Consider the following 17,616-nt stretch of genomic DNA (forward strand, 5'->3'; position numbering starts at 1 on the left):
ACATTTCTCTCCTGTATCCGCAGGTTGTTTGTTTGTTTGTTTGTTTGTTTGTTTGTTTGTTTGTTTTTGGGGGGGGGCGTAGTGATGGTGTGGGGCCTAAAGCATATTTTTGCACCTGGGCTCAGCACTCACCAGTTCCGCCACTGTTGCAAAGTAAATACTGGCTGCTTATGCAAGAAGCTCACAAATGTTAAACAGCTTTATTTTACACTACAATTTAGATGTCAATTTGAACACACCCCACCCATATCTAACTTTCTCTGCACATGTTACATCTGCTCCACCTGTACTGCACATGGTGTTGTCGAGTTGCTTACTCTCTTGCTTTACTTATAGCGCTTTCAGATCGCTAATGCCGGTTCGCACCTGGGAATTGTAAATGGGTTCTTCCCAAGTGCGACCTGGCATTGGACCCTGAGAACTGGCTTTCCCTCTTGGCATATTGCCGGGTAGGGTTGCCATCGAGGGCGGGGAATGACGTCATCGGGGGTGGGTGCGGAGGCGGCGCTAGGAGATGAGATCATCTCTGCGCGCCTCTCCCTGTGCTGTGAATGGGTACCGGGTCGCATCGACCTGGGAAACCCGTTCACACTACACCTGACCCGGTAATAGCCCAGGAATAACCCTTCTTTATTTCCGGTTTGAATTACCGGATCAGGTGACCCGGGAATTCGGGACTGACCCTTTCACACAGCACAGCGACCCGCATTGACCCGGCAATATACCAGGTCGATGCCAAGTTATTTGTGTGGTGTGAAAGGGGTATTACAAACATGAATCAGGACCACTGTCTGACAGCACATTGACGCCGATTTTGAGTCTAAATACAGTATGGCAGCATCTTACAATTTTTAGAAATCCGCAAATTGGACACAGCTAACATTCATATCTTAGAGCAGCCATATGCACTGCAATCGCTTCTCACCAATGGCTGAATGGGCGTCACCGGGTGGCGTTTGCAGATGAGAGTAGCAACCTATTCTGAGTTGCGCATATAGATTATGCACGCAGCATGTGGCCCCAAGATGCCAGTTGCCCATCAATGGCTTATATGCATACATACTAGAGCTGATTGTTTTGTGCTTCTTTTCTTTTTGTTGTTTTTAATACTTTTTGGAACTCCAGAAGTAATTAAAGTTTCAGTAAAAATCCTTTTTGTCAGTACATTTACAATGATTGTCAGCCATGCTGCACCGAGTAAAGAAAACAGACAGCTCTATTTAGTTAAGTTCACCCCTGAAAAGAACACATCAGCTGTCAGACACAGACATCATCCTGTTCCTAGCCTGGAATCCTAGCTTCTGTTCAAACATTTATTTAAAACAGGATTTCATTACATGAAGCAATTGCTTGCGTGCTGTAACCTGTAGCAACAAATTCGATATTATCTGTCATGCTGTGCTTCAACTACATAATAACCCTTTCACACCGCAAACCCGGGTCCGTCCCGGTATTTTGAACCTGGGTCCAACCCGGGTCGGACACGGGTCAGGCCTTTTCACACTACACTTTCAACCCGGGTAATTGCAGGGTTGGCTTCTTTTAACTCAACCCGGGTCAGCAATTAAAACACCATGGATGTCACTTTAAATGGACTTTTTTTTGGCTCAGAAAGATGAGGTGTCAGAAGGGGACAAAAGGAGAGGGAAGGGACAGCTCACAGCACTGCAGAAATCATAGCTGACAGAGCGATGTTTTTATACACAATTTCATCTTTAACGGTTCCAATAACATACCTCACAACTGTCCCATTTTTCACGGGACAGTCCCGTTTTTATGGGACTGTCCCGCTGTTCCACCCACGGGCCGCAGTGTCCCGCGGTGGGGGGTGGGCAGATGGGAGGCTCCTGTCACTGCTGCTCTGCTTAGCAGAGCAGCGGTGAATAGACACTGCACGCATGCGCACAGCGTCTATTCACAGTTGACAGAGGAGGCATGCCAGCAGCTCAGGGAGTGCTAGGCATGCCCCCTCAGTGATGGTACAAGGGGGCGTGACCCACGATCGCAGCTCTGCACGCACGCCCCGAGATCCCTCTTTGAACTTTTAATAAGTTGGGAGGTATGCAGTAAGCTGCCTAGCAATCTCTGCCTCACCCCTAATTCTTAGGAGCTCTAATTCTTAATGCTCTCTGTTCTCTCCTGTGTAGCAGGGTCAGGCTGCTGACATCAAGGCACACAAAGAACAGCCAATCAGCACTTTTACATGAATTGAATAACACTTTAGAGTGCACATTGACCCAGGTCCAACCCGTGTATAACACTACTTTTATTTCGGGTTGAAATGCAGGGTTACTCGACCCGGGATATTCAAAAGTGGTGCTTTTAGATTGCACATCGACCCGGGTCGAGCTGGCTCAACCCGGCAATATCCCGGGATATATTTGTGGTGTGAAAGGGTTATAAATGTGTTTAAATAATAGATTCATTATTTATACCCCTTTTCCACCAAACTTATAACCTGGGTTATTGCTGGGGCAACCAGAGTCAAGGTTTTGGTGGGAAAGGTTCTGACAAAACTTATACCCCTTTTACATTCGCAGCTTCGGGTCATTCCCGGGAATGTGTCCCGGTATATTTGCCGGGACACATTCCCGGGACTGACCCTTTTACATTCGCGGCCCGACCCGGCATATTTCCGGGTCGGTGACGTCACCGCTGACTCTAGCGGAGGCGGTGCTTGGAGATAATCTTCTCCAAGCACCGCCTCCTCCTATGCAGAGAACGGGTACCGGGTCGCCTTGACCCGGTATACCCGTTTACACTGCACAGCTTCCCCGGAAATTGTCCCTGTACCCTTTCACACTGACAAAAATCCCGGGATGATGCGCGTTCACGTGCAAAATCCCGGGATAAAATTGTCAGTGTAAAAGGGGTATTACCCATGTCATGTTACCTGGAAATCTGACCCTGGTAGCTACCAGGGTCGAATCCGGCAACAACCCAGGTAATGGTGCAATGTAACGTGTGAACCAGGTCATCTGACCTGGGTCACGCTAAAAGCATAGGGAGAGCCGGTGTACCAGCGCTTGAAGATGATGTCATCTGCAACAACTTCAGTTACACATTCACGCAAAACCTATTTTTGGGAATAGCACACAGATACATACTCCTCATAGTATACTTATACATACTACTGAAGATGGAAACAGTCAAGTAACCTAGTAGATGCCCCAAAGAGAATTTGAAATATATTTAGGCTCTCCAATTTAATTTCACTTGATTTATCCAACTTACTATTCACGCAACTTGAGATGCCGCAAGTCCTGACTGAAATTCATAAGACACCTTGTCTGGAATTTGAAGCGGACGAGAAAGCTAAGATGCAGAAATTAACATCCAACTGAATTTCAAATGTGTAGAACATGGCATGCAGCCAGTGTATTTAGCCAGTGGGAAGGTACTAATTAAAAGCTAAGGAGTTTAGACGTGGACGGTATGCTTGGGATGAAGAAAACAGGAGGTGGGGTGATTCTGGACCCCTTCTCCTTGCAAAATGCTTCTTCTTTTTACCATCCATTTCCTTCTGGAGCAGGCCTGTGACAGGTAATGCTGCAGCAAATAATACCCCTTTTACACTCGCAGAAAAATCCCGGGATATTGCACGTGAACGCGCATCATCCCGGGATTCTTCTCAGTGTAAATGGGTACAGGGACAATTTCCCGGGACGAGCATCCCGGGATTTCATCCCAGGTCAAAAGCAGGGTTGAACCCGGGACCGTCCCGGGAAGCTGCCAGTGTAAACGGGTATACCGGGTCAAGGCGACCCGGCACCCGTTCTCTTCATAGGAGGAGGCGGTGCTTGGAGAAGATTATCTCCAAGCACCGCCTCTGGGAGACTCGGCGGTGACGTCACTGACCCGGCAATATGCCGGGTCAGCCCGCTAATGTGAAAGGGTCATTCCCGGGAATGTGTCCCGGCAAATATACCGGGACACATTCCCGGGAATGAACTTTCCTGCGAGTGTAAAAGTGGTATTAGTGTTTTCATCAATGTTGAATTTGCAAGTTCCAATCCCTGCACCCTTCACTGCTATTACATTGGTTCTATAGAACTTTACCATTTATATAACATTACACGTGGCAAGGAGAAGAGCAGGCAGGATACAAACTACAATCAAGGCAGTGACAAGCCATCAAGCAGAGATGCCTGGAGAGATCAAAAGGCATAATATATATATATATATATATATATATATAGCTTAAATTATGTATATAAACATAAATATATATGTGTATATGTAATGTGTGAATATATACATATTGATGATTCTATATTTACAGAACACCAGTAGCCGGTACGAAAGGTCACATTTAAGTGTATGCGTGAGTTCGCAGCCTGGCAGCCTGTGACATCAATTCTCTCCGGGTTTATACATTCTCTTGGCATCTTTATACCCGCAACGCTGGGAGGTGAATCAGCCGTGGTTTGGATTCCTCACAGCTGTTGATCTTCTCTAAATGAAGGAGTTGTTAAATCAGACGCTGTTTTATTGGATGTAAAATTGAGCTTGTTTGAGGCACAGCGTAAATTAGGTGAATCAAACAAGCTGGTTATTACCAGGGTGACATGTTGTGGATAATCAATTAACCCCTGCTCTTCTGTTCTACATGTATCTGCAGTTAAGGTGGAATCGAGACTGCAAAGTGTTTCTGTGAAATGTATTACAAAAGAAAAAAACAGGTAATTTTGTGTCACGGATATTGGTGTATTAATATAGTGGAGCAACAATTCAATGCATAAAACATCATGTTAAACACAGAATCTGTCTGCAGTTCAGTCCACCAGAAGTGAACCATGCCAGAGTTTCAGGATTACTTCAATAGCTAGGTAAATTATCTAATTAACTGTTCCCTGTATCACTAATGAGACAGTTTGGTTGTACTCTTCTCAACAGACCTGTTCTGTTAGCTGCTGCTCTGCACGTGTAGTACCCCCACTAGACCTGGTAGGCTCAAGAGAAAACATATGACATACAAATAGGAGCTTGACTAAAAACAGTTGCTGTGTTTCCAGTTCATAAATTATAAAGCTGATTTGTTCCTCCTTTGAAAGTCTTATATTAACAAATCCCACACATAATCTGTAATTAGGCACCATTGTGCTTAATGCAAATGTGATCATTTATGACAGCCAGGCACACGTTATGGGTTTTTATTATTTCAACCTACATAATCTGGCATGCAGTCACTTCTTGCATCTTTCTTCTTCAGGTTAATATAGTAGTTCCTTTATCTGTTTCAGTAAGATGATTATTAGAAGGGAAGGATGACCTGTACTGTTCTAAAACCACTTTCACAGGTAATTTGTTGCAGCTCCCAGGATATCAAATAGCTAAAAGAAACACTTAGGCTACATCCACTGGCGTGCCCAGCACATTTTATTAGGGGGTGCACCGTCAAAGGGGGGGGTGTAGCACCGCCTTTTGGGCGTGTCTAGCACCATCTATTGATGGTCAACGCATATAAAATATCCACCTTTGTACCAATCCTAATAAAGCAGATACATTGTCAGATGTTGTGGTGTGCACCAAACAAACACCCCTGATGGCACTCACTGCAATTACACTGCTCCTCCTCAGCCTGGTCTGGCTCCCCCTCTCTTTCCCCTGCAAGCTGCAGCAGCTTACTTACAAGTCAGTCACTCACTGACACTGACAGTCACAGACTAGTACTGCTGCTGCTGGAAAAATGAGTGACGGGTCAATGCTGCTGCCGGCCGTCTGCCAGTATTGAATTTGTCTTCCTAAGAGGAACGCTGGCTGCATGCTGATCCTCATCAATGGCTGGTGTTGGCATAACATACAAGGAGAGAGTTGTATATGTGGCGGGTGGGCATGCGAGCAGCATGACGTAATCACGTCACATCACACTGTTTTTGTACATGGAGGTGGAGCTGGGAATTTGAAAGCCGGTGGCAGTGGCACCCTTGATTAACCCAGGCGTCCAGTCAGTAATGCAGTCCTGACAGGGTGCAGCGCAGAGGGGACAGTAATCAGCCTGCTCGGCGATCACGGCATCAGGCATGTGAGATCGGGGTGTCAGACATTAGGGGGTGCCTGTGCGCACCAGGCACCCCCCCCCCCCTGCGCACACCTATGGCTACATCCACGCCAAAGCTTCTTTATAATTTCTAGACAGTTTAAATAATAAAAATACAAAAAACCCCAGCAAAATATCAGAGGTGATGCAGCCAGACATACAAATATTATTAATTAGTACTTTTGTAAATTCACACATTTTGCATACGCTGAAGGCCAGTTGCTAACCACAGGATATATGGTTGCTCAGCCATTTTCTTTATGTTATAATGTTTCTGTTTATCTGTTACGCTCTAGTTCTGCTTTTAGGAACTGCGCCCTACAATCCATAATTGCAAAGGCTGCACAGTGTAGCACCTCCTCCTCCGTTCACTAATTCAGTCCCTCCAAAATGACCCTTTCCATCACTTGTAAAATGCTCTGCTCCTGGACTTTTCTCTTAATTTATGATTGCTATGTTGAAATAGTTAATTGATAAGAAAAGTGTTTCCCCACAGGTGACAGCAATTGCAATTAAGAGAGTAGTCCAGAAGCAGAGCATTTTGTACTTGATGGAAGGGGTTAAATTGGAGGGTCTGTTAATTTAAACTTTTACATTTTACTTTTATAGTTTTGCCTCTTTTATTTTCAAAATAAACCTGGGTGAGTGAGGGCACAGCGAGGGCACAGTCTCTGTTTCATGGGCCTGATTTGAGTTGTATATAGAATGGAAGCAATTTCGACAACTTTACACAAAAAAAAAAATGTGCATTCAAATTGTATTCTACAGAGTGTTTGCAAAATCAGCTTACTTCTGATATGTATTGGACTGGCTTATCCATTTGAATAACTTTATCAACACAGCACTGGAGGATGCCCTATTCTATCCATACACCTCAGCGGCCTTGCTTCACAAGCCTATTACCAAAATTTCTACAACATGGCGCTATAAATCTCCTTTTTTGACACATATAAGGCCAGGATTGCTATTAATAAATGCCTTCGGAACGTACCACTTTCCACACTGTATATACCTTTATGGGGAAACCCTAACTTTCTTCTCTCCCTAGACAACCCAGGTTACAAAGTTTGGTACAGTAAGGGGATTCTTGCTATCAAAGATGTCTTTGACCCTAGCAGACAATTACTCTCATTCACACAACTTGAAGAGCGTTCTCATCTACCCCGCTATATACCTTCAAGCCCGACACTACATCCAATCCCTCACTTACCCTTTAGTCTCCACATACACTACTCCCACTTTAAGGAATGTCTGCACCTTTAGTCAACCTCAGAAACTGATAATTTGTTACCTTTATCTGGATCTCATAAAGTTAAGTGGATCCTCGTGGTTGACAATTTCTGACACCTGGAAATCTAAAATACCAGCCCTGCCTGACCTTGGGAGAAATGCTCCCATACACCACAAGGATCATATGGCTCTAAAGTCAACCATTTGCAAGAAATTCTTATCTGGGTACTAAATAGATTGTACATTTCACCCTCCCATACACTTTATTACTAATGATATGGGTCTTTGCAACACCCCTTTTGCTACACTTTCCCAGGAATCAGGAAATTCTTATGTAAACCCCTCGATGACCTGACCAAGGGGCTCATTTATCAAGCCTTGAAGAGTGATAAATAGCACGGTAATAAAGTAGCAGCCAATCAGCTCCTAACTGTCATGTTCCAGGCTGTGTTTGAAAAATGACAGTTTGTAGCTGACTGGTTGGTACTTTATCACTGTGCTATAATAAGAATTTACTTACCGATAATTCTATTTCTCGTAGTCCGTAGTGGATGCTGGGAACTCCGTAAGGACCATGGGGGATAGCGGCTCCGCAGGAGACTGGGCACAAAAGTAAAGCTTTAGGACTACCTGGTGTGCACTGGCTCCTCCCCCTATGACCCTCCTCCAAGCCTCAGTTAGGATACTGTGCCCGGACGAGCGTACACAATAAGGAAGGATTTATGAATCCCGGGTAAGACTCATACCAGCCACACCAATCACACCGTACAACCTGTGATCTGAACCCAGTTAACAGCATGATAACAGAGGAGCCTCTGGATAGATGGCTCACAACAACAATAACCCGATTTAGTTAACAATAACTATGTACAAGTATTGCAGACAATCCGCACTTGGGATGGGCGCCCAGCATCCACTACGGACTACGAGAAATAGAATTATCGGTAAGTAAATTCTTATTTTCTCTGACGTCCTAGTGGATGCTGGGAACTCCGTAAGGACCATGGGGATTATACCAAAGCTCCCAAACGGGCGGGAGAGTGCGGATGACTCTGCAGCACCGAATGAGAGAACTCCAGGTCCTCCTCAGCCAGGATATCAAATTTGTAGAATTTAGCAAACGTGTTTGCCCCTGACCAAATAGCTGCTCGGCAAGGTTGTAAAGCCGAGACCCCTCGGGCAGCCGCCCAAGATGAGCCCACCTTCCTTGTGGAATGGGCTTTTACAGATTTTGGCTGTGGCAGGCCTGCCACAGAATGTGCAAGCTGAATTGTATTACAAATCCAACGAGCAATAGTCTGCTTAGAAGCAGGAGCACCCAGCTTGTTGGGTGCATACAGGATAAACAGCGAGTCAGATTTTCTGACTCCAGCCGTCCTGGAAACATATATTTTCAGGGCCCTGACTATGTCCAACAACTTGGAGTCCTCCAAGTCACTAGTAGCCGCAGGTACCACAATAGGTTGGTCCAGATGAAACGCTGAAACCACCTTAGGGAGAAAATGAGGACGAGTCCTCAATTCCGCCCTGTCTGAATGGAAGATCAGATAAGGGATTTACAGGATAAAGCCGCCAATTCTGACACGCGCCTGGCCTAGGCCAGGGCCAACAGCATGACCACTTTCCATGTGAGATATTTTAACTCCACAGATTTAAGTGGTTCAAACCATTGTGACTTTAGGAACCCCAAAACTACATTGAGATCCCAAGGTGCCACTGGAGGCACAAAAGGAGGCTGTATATGCCGTACCCCTTTTACAAACGTCTGAACTTCAGGAACTGAAGCTAGTTCTTTCTGGAAGAAAATTGACAGGGCCGAAATTTGAACCTTAATGGACCCCAATTTTAGGCCCATAGACACTCCTGTTTGCAGGAAATGCAGGAATCGACCTAGTTGAAATTCCTCCATCGGGGCCTTACTGGCCTCGCACCACGCAACATATTTTCGCCTAATGCGGTGATAATGCTTTGCGGTTACATCCTTCCTGGCTTTGATCAGGGTAGGGATGACTTCATCCGGAATGCCTTTTTCCTTCAGGATCCGGCGTTCAACCGCCCTGCTGTCAAACACAGCCGCGGTAAGTCTTGGAATATATAGGGTCCTTGATGGAGCAGGTCCCTTCTTAGAGGTAGAGGCCACGGGTCCTCCGTGAGCATCTCTTGAAGTTCCGGGTACCAAGTCCTTCTTGGCCAATCCGGAGCCACGAGTATAGTTCTTACTCCCCTCCGTCTTATAATTCTCAATACTTTTGGTAAGAGAGGAAGAGGAGGGAACCCATACACTGACTGGTACACCCACGGTGTTACCAGAGCGTCCACAGCTATTGCCTGAGGGTCCCTTGACCTGGCGCAATACCTGTCCAATTTTTTGTTTAGGCGGGACGCCATCATGTCCACCTTTGGTTTTTCCCAACGGTTTACAATCATGTGGAAGACTTCTGCTGAGGAAGTCTGTTTCCCAGTTGTCCACTCCCGGAATGAACACTGCTGACAATGCTATCACATGATTTTCCGCCCAGCGAAAAATCCTTGCAGCTTCTCTACGTGGGCGACTGCCGTGATGTTGTCCGACTGGATCAGCACCGGCTGACCTTGAAGCAGAGGTCTTGCTTGGCTTAGGGCATTGTAAATGGCCCTTAGCTCCAAGATATTTATGTGAAGTGATGTCTCCAGGCTTGACCACAAGCCCTGGAAATTTCTTCCCTGTGTGACTGCTCCCCAGCCTCGCAGGCTGGCATCCGTGGTCACCAGGACCCAGTCCTGAATGCCGAATCTGCGCCCTCTAGAAGATGAGCACTCTGCAACCACCACAGGAGAGACACCCTTGTCTTTGGTGACAGGGTTATCCGCTGATGCATCTGAAGATGCGATCCGGACCACTTTTCCAGCAGGTCCCACTGGAAAGTTCTTGCGTGGAATCTGCCGAATGGAATTGCTTCGTAGGAAGCCACCATTTTTTTCAGGACCCTTGTGCACTGCTGCACTGACACTTGGCCTGGTTTTAGGAGGTTTCTGACTAGTTCGGATAACTCCCTGGCTTTCTCCTCCTGGAGAAACACCTTTTTCTGGACTGTGTCCAGGATCATCCTTAGGAATAGAAGACGTGTCGTCGGGATCAGCTGCGATTTTGGAATATTAAGAATCCAACCGTGCTGCCGCAACACTACTTGAGATAGTGCTACCCCGACTACCAACCGTTCCCTGGATCTTGCCCTTATCCGGAGATTGTCCAAGTAAGGGATAATTAAAACTCCCTTCCTTCGAAGGAGTATCATCATTTCGGCCATTACTTTGGTAAAGACCCGGGGTGCCGTGGACAAACCAAACGGCAGCGTCTGAAACTGATAGTGACAGTTCTGTATCACAAACCTGAGGTACCCTTGGTGAGAAGGGTAAATTGGGACATGGAGATAAGCATCCTTGATGTCCAGAGACACCATATAATCCCCTTCTTCCAGGTTTGCCATCACCGCTATGAGTAACTCCATCTTGAATTTGAACCTTTGTATGTAAGTGTTCAAGGATTTCAGATTTAAATTAGGTCTCACCGAGCCGTCCGGCTTCAGTACCACAAACAGCGTGGAATAATACCCCTTTTCCTGTTGTAGGAGGGGTACCTTGATTATCACCTGCTGGGAATACAGCTTGTGAATGGCTTCCCATACCGCCTCCCTGTCGTAGGGAGACGTCGGTAAAGCAGACTTTAGGAAAACGGCGAAGGGGAGACGTCTCGAATTCCAATTTGTACCCCTGAGATACCACCTGAAGGATCCAGGGGTCCCCTGTGAGTGAGCCCACTGCACGCTGACATTTTTGAGACGGGCCCCCACCGTGCCTGAGTCCGCTTGTAAAGCCCCAGCGTCATGCTGAGGACTTGGCAGAAAATGGGAGAGGGCTTCTGTTTATGGGGCCCAAAGGACTGCGCCTGATAATACGGCGTCTTCTTATGTTGAGAGGCTACCTGGGGTAAAAATGTGGATTTTCCAGCCGTTGCCGTGGCCACCAGGTCTGTTAGACCTACCCCAAATAACTCCTCCCTTTTATAAGGCGATACTTCCATATGCCTTTTGGAATCAGCATCACCTGACCACTGTCTTGTCCATAACCCTCTTCTGGCAGAAATGGACAGCGCACTTACTCTTGATGCCAGTCGGCAAATATCCCTCTGTGCATCACGCATATATAGAAAAGCATCTTTTAAATGCTCTATAGTCAATAATATACTGTCCCTATCTAGGGTATCAATATTGTCAGTCAGGGAATCCGACCAAGCCACCCCAGCACTGTACATCCAGGCTGAGGCGATTGCTGGTCGCAGTATCACACCCGTGTGAGTGTATATACATTTTAGGATATTTTACTGCTTTCTGTCAGCAGGTTCCTTAAGGGCGGCCGTATCCGGGGACGGTAGTGCCACCTGTTTAGACAAGCGTGTGAGCGCTTTATTCACCCTAGGGGGTGTTTCCCAACGTGCCCTATCCTCTGGCGGGAAGGGGTATGATGCTAATAACTTTTTAGGAATTAACAGTTTTTATCGGGGGAAACCCACGCATCATCACACACTTCATTTAATTCCTCAGATGCAGGAAAAACTACAGGCAGTTTTTTCTCACCCAACATAATACCCTTTTTAGTGGTACTGGTATTATCAGAAATGTGTAAAAAAAATTTCCATAGCCTCAATCATGTAACGTGTGGCCCTACTGGAAGTCACATTCGTCTCTTAATCGTCGACACTGGAGTCAGTATCCGTGTCGGCGTCTGTATCTGCCATCTGCGGTAACGGGCGTTTTAGAGCCCCTGATGGCTTTTGAGACACCTGGACAGGCACAGGCTGAGTCGCCGGCTGTCTCATGTCATCAATCTTTTGTAAAGAGCTGACTCACATAATTCCTTCCATAAGCTCATCCACTCAGATGTCGACTCCCTAGGGGGTGACATCTCTGTTACAGGCAATTGCTCCGCCTCCACCTCATTTTCCTCCTCATACATGTCGACACAACGTACCGACACACAGCACACACACATAGAGGACAGAACCCCACTAGCCCTTTGGGGAGACAGAGGGAGAGTATGCCAGCACACACCAGAGCGCTATATATATATACACAGGGATAACCTTATATAAGTGTTTTTCCCCTTATAGCTGCTGTATTGTTATACTGCGCCTAATTAGTGCCCCCCTCTCTTTTTTAACCCCTTTCTGTAGTGTAGTAACTGCAGGGGAGAGCCAGGGAGCTTCCCTCCAACGGAGCTGTGAGAGAAAATGGCGCCAGTGTGCTGAGGAGATAGGCTCCGCCCCCTTCTCGGCGGCCTTTTCTCACGTTTTTCTGTGGAATCTGGCAGGGGTTAAAATTCATCCATATAGCCCTGGGGGCTATATGTGATGTATTTTCGCCAGCCAAGGTGTTTTTATTGCTGCTCAGGGCGCCCCCCCCTAGCGCCCTGCACCCAGGGCCGGTTCAAGGGCGCAGAGCGCCCCGGGCAGGAAAGGGGCGTGGCCTAATACAGGGGGCGTGGTGAGTCACGCCCCCTGTACATTGAAAGCGCCGCTTGAATGCTGAGCGGTGCGCGATGACGTCATCGCGCACCGCACAGCAAAAGGTCCTCTCCACGAAGAGAAACTAGACGCTATGCGTCTAGTTCCCTTCGTGGAGAGGACCTTTGCTGTGCGGTGCGCGATGACGTCATCGCGCACCGCTCAGCAGTTACTCTCCACGAAGGGAAACTAGACGCATAGCGTCTAGTTCCCTTCACAGGAGGCGCCGAGGACGGGGACGGCAGCGGGCAGCGGAGGCGGACGGGGGACACAGCGGGCAGCAGTGGCGGATCTTGCCACGGTGCGGCGCCCTCCGGATGGCGCCAGCGCCCTCCGGAAGGCGGCGCCCCGGGCAAAAGTCCTGCTTGCCCGTGGCAAGAACCGCCACTGCCTGCACCCTCAGTGACCGAAGTGTGAAGTGTGCTGAGGAGCAATGGCGCACAGCTGCAGTGCTGTGCGCTACCTTGGTGAAGACAGGATGTCTTCTGCCGCCGATTTTCTGGACCTCTTCTTGCTTCTGGCTCTGTAAGGGGGCCGGCGGCGCGGCTCTGGGACCGGACTCCGAGGCTGGGCCTGTGTTCGGTCCCTCTGGAGCTAATGGTGTCCAGTAGCCTAAGAAGCCCAATCCACTCTGCACGCAGGTGAGTTCGCTTCTTCTCCCCTTAGTCCCTCGATGCAGTGAGCCTGTTGCCAGCAGGTCTCACTGAAAATAAAAAACCTAAAACTAAACTTTCACTAAGAAGCTCAGGAGAGCCCCTAGTGTGCACCCTTCTCGGCCGGGCACAAAAATCTAACTGAGGCTTGGAGGAGGGTCATAGGGGGAGGAGCCAGTGCACACCAGGTAGTCCTAAAGCTTTACTTTTGTGCCCAGTCTCCTACGTAGCCGCTATCCCCCATGGTCCTTACGGAGTTCCCAGCATCCACTAGGACGTCAGAGAAATATCACTATCCAAGGCTTGATAAATCTGGGCACAAGTCTTTTCATATTTGACTACCCAGGATGGCTAGAGCCATCCTCTTTACGGTCTCCCGCTCTTGGGAGGACAAATATGGTGCGGCACACGCCGCACACCTGATACTTATATTGACAGTTACATACCTCCCAACATGACCCTCTCCAGGAGGGACAGAATACTCTGCTCCTGAACTTATCCCTCTTAATTTATGATTACCATCACCTGTGCTGAAACACCTTTCTTATCCATTAACCTGTTCAAAACAAGTGATGGCAGTCCTAAATTAAGAGGGAAGTCCAGGAGCAGAGCATTTTGTCCCTCCTGGAGAGGGTCATGTTGGGAGGTATCCAGTTATGGTTACGGTGACCAAACATGTTATTTTACGGCACTGGATCTATTGGTCCATTCCTACATTGGGGGAATGGAAGATAGCTTTACTGGAGGTCCTTTACCATGAGTGTCACATGGCCATATTTAATATTGAGTAGGAGGAGTAGGAATATTGAGTCCTTTCACAAAAAATAGGGTATGTACATAGAGAGAGCCTACCAACCCATACTCAGGAGCAGATATGGACGGTTTTTGAGAACACAAATTGGTTTTTATTACGTTGACTTGAGAAAGAGGTGACATCTTGTCTTTCTTATTTGTCCTTCCCTCCAACTTTTGCCTAACTTAATTTACTACCTTGTTACTGGTGTCTAGATGTAGACCTTTGTGACAACCTACAACCTACCACGCTGTGCCTACCCAGGGCGGATTTAGGGGTGAGGGCGCCCCTAGGCACAACAGTAACGGCCGCCCCTGTCTGCTTAATTTATTTATATATATATATATATTGATTATAAGCCCTCATTTTATGCTGGCCAATTTAATACAATAATAAAAAAAGGCATTTTAATTTTTAATTATATATAAATATTTACTAAGTAAGACAGATTACATGGGAATGGTAAGTATGTGCATGTCCTATCCATTTACACTCCATTTAAGATGGCATATGGTACAGTACAGTGGAAATGTTTTGCAATTACTGGTACTTTTCAGGGTGACAGTACCTACACAAGCATCCAAGTGCCACACCCAAACACGTGCCGCCCCTCGGCACGTGCCTAATGGGAAATATCCTTCCTACTCTCTTTTTTTCTGTTATTTTCCCCTCTTTCCCACCAGTTTACCCCATGGTATCATCTTTATTTCTCTGACGTCCTAGTGGATGCTGGGTACTCCGTAAGGACCATGGGGAATAGACGGGCTCCGCAGGAGACTGGGCACTCTAAAATAAAGATTAGGTACTATCTGGTGTGCACTGGCTCCTCCCTCTATGCCCCTCCTTCAGACCCCAGTTAGAATCTGTGCCCGGCTCGAGCTGGTTGCACACTAGGGGCTCTCCTGAGCTTCTAGTAAAGAAAGTATTTGTTAGGTTTTTTATTTTCAGTGAGATCAGCTGGCAACAGAGTCACTGCTACGAGGAACCTACCTGCTTGCAGCTAGCTTGGGCTTCTAGGCTACTGGACACCATTAGCTCCAGAGGGATCGAACACAGGCCCAGACTCGGTCGTCCGGTCCCGGAGCCGCGCCGCCGCCCCCCTTGCAGAGCCAGAAGCAAGAAGAACATCCTGAAAATCGGCGGCTGAAGACTCCGGTCTTCATTAAGGTAGCGCACAGCACTGCAGCTGTGCGCCATTGCTCCCTATGCACACCACATACTCCGGTCACTGATGGGTGCAGGGCGCTGGGGGGGGGGCGCCCTGGGCTGCAATTAGAGTACCTTACATGGCGAACAGCACATAATATAGTCTAATAAACTATATATGTGCAAAAATCCCCTGCCATAACATAAATATAAGAGCGGGAGAAGTCCGCCGAGAAGGGGGCGGGGCTATCTCCCTCAGTACACTTGCGCCATTTCTTCTTCACAGCTCCGCTGGAAGACAGCTCCCCAAGCTCTCCCCTGCAGTTTCCAGGCTCAAAGGGTAAAAAAGAGAGGGGGGGGCACTAAATTTAGGCGCAAACTGTATATGTAAAGCAGCTATAGGGAAAAATCACTTTTGTGTTAGTGTAAATCCCTGATTATATAGCGCTGTGGTGTGTGCTGGCATACTCTCTCTCTGTCTCCCCAAAGGACTTGGTGGGGTCCTGTCCTCAGTCAGAGCATTCCCTGTGTGTGTGCGGTGTGTCGGTACGGCTGTGTCGACATGTTTGATGAGGAGGCTTATGTGGAGGCGGAGCAGGTGCCGATAAGTGTGATGTCACCCCCTGCGGGGTCGACACCAGAGTGGATGGATATGTGGAAGGTATTAACAGACAGTGTCAACTCCTTACATAAAAGGCTGGATGACGTAACAGCCGTGGGACAGCCGGCTTCTCAGCCCGTGCCTGCCCAGGCGTCTCAAAGACCATCAGGGGCTCACAAACGCCCGCTACCTCAGATGGCAGACACAGATGTCGACACGGAGTCTGACTCCAGTGTCGACGAGGATGAGACATATACACAATCCACAAGGGGCATCCGTTGCATGATTACGGCAATGAAAAATGTGTTACACATTTCTGACATTAACCCAGGTACCACTAAAAAGGGTATTATGTTTGGGGAGAAAAAGCAGCCAGTGTTTTTTCCCCCATCAGATGAGTTGAATGAAGTGTGTGAAGAAGCGTGGGGTTCCCCCGATAAGAAACAGGTAATTTCTAAAAAGTTACTGATGGCGTACCCTTTCCCGCCAGAGCATAGGTCACGTTCGGAGATATCTCCTAGGGTGGATAAGGCGCTCACACGCTTGTCAAAAAAGGTGGCACTGCCGTCTAAGGACACGGCCGCCTTGAAGGAGCCTGCTGATAGAAAGCAGGAGGCTATCCTGAAGTCTGTATATACACACTCAGGTACTATACTCAGACCTGCAATTGCTTCAGCATGGATGTGTAGTGCTGCTGCAGCGTGGTCTGATACCCTGTCAGATAATATTGATTCCCTCGACAGGGATACTATTTTGCTAACCATAGAGCATATTAAAGATGTCGTCTTATATATGAGGGATGCACAGAGGGATATTTGCCGGCTGGCATCTAGAATTAATGCAATGTCCATTTCTGCCAGGAGGGTATTATGGACCCGGCAGTGGACAGGTGATGCTGATTCTAAAAGGCACATGGAGGTTTTGCCTTATAAGGGTGAGGAATTGTTTGGGGATGGTCTCTCGGACCTCGTATCCACAGCAACAGCTGGGAAATCGACATTTTTACCTCAGGCTCCCTCACAACCTAAGAAAGCACCGTACTATCAGGTACAGTCCTTTCGGCCTCAGAAAGGCAAGCGGATCAAAGGTGCTTCCTTTCTGCCCAGAGGCAGGGGGAGAGGGAAAAAGCTGCACCAGACAGCCAGTTCCCAGGAACAAAAATCCTCCCCTGCTTCTACTAAGTCCACCGCATGACGCTGGGGCTCCACAGACGGAGCCAGGTGCGGTGGGGGCGCATCTCCGGAACTTCAGCGACCAGTGGGTTCGCTCACAGGTGGATCTCTGGGTTCTACAAGTGGTATCTCAGGGATACAAGCTGGAATTCGAGGCGTCTCCCCCTCGCCGTTACCTCAAATCAGCCTTGCCAGCTACTCCTCAGGACTGGGAGGTAGTACTGGCGGCAATTCACAAGCTGTACCTCCAGCAGGTGTAAATAAAAGTTCCCCTCCTTCAACAGGGACGGGGTTACTATTCCACAATGTTTGTGGTACCGAAACCAGACGGTTCGGTGAGACCCATTCTAAATTTGAAATCCTTGAACACTTATATAAGGAAGTTCAAGTTCAAAATGGAATCGCTCAGGGCGGTTATTGCAAGCCTGGAAGAGGGGGATTA

The 17,616-nt window shown here is 47.7% G+C and overlaps 1 protein-coding gene across 4 annotated transcripts in view; it reads right to left on the reverse strand.

The window, feature by feature from the left end:
* SDK2 (sidekick cell adhesion molecule 2) overlaps positions 1–17,616 on the reverse strand; it is a 1,024,610-nt gene that overhangs the window by 508,189 nt on the left and 498,805 nt on the right. The gene's annotated exons all lie outside the window — the stretch shown is intronic.

This window comes from Pseudophryne corroboree, chromosome 3, assembly GCF_028390025.1.
Source record: "Pseudophryne corroboree isolate aPseCor3 chromosome 3, aPseCor3.hap2, whole genome shotgun sequence".
Classification (NCBI taxonomy): Eukaryota; Metazoa; Chordata; class Amphibia; order Anura; family Myobatrachidae; genus Pseudophryne; species Pseudophryne corroboree.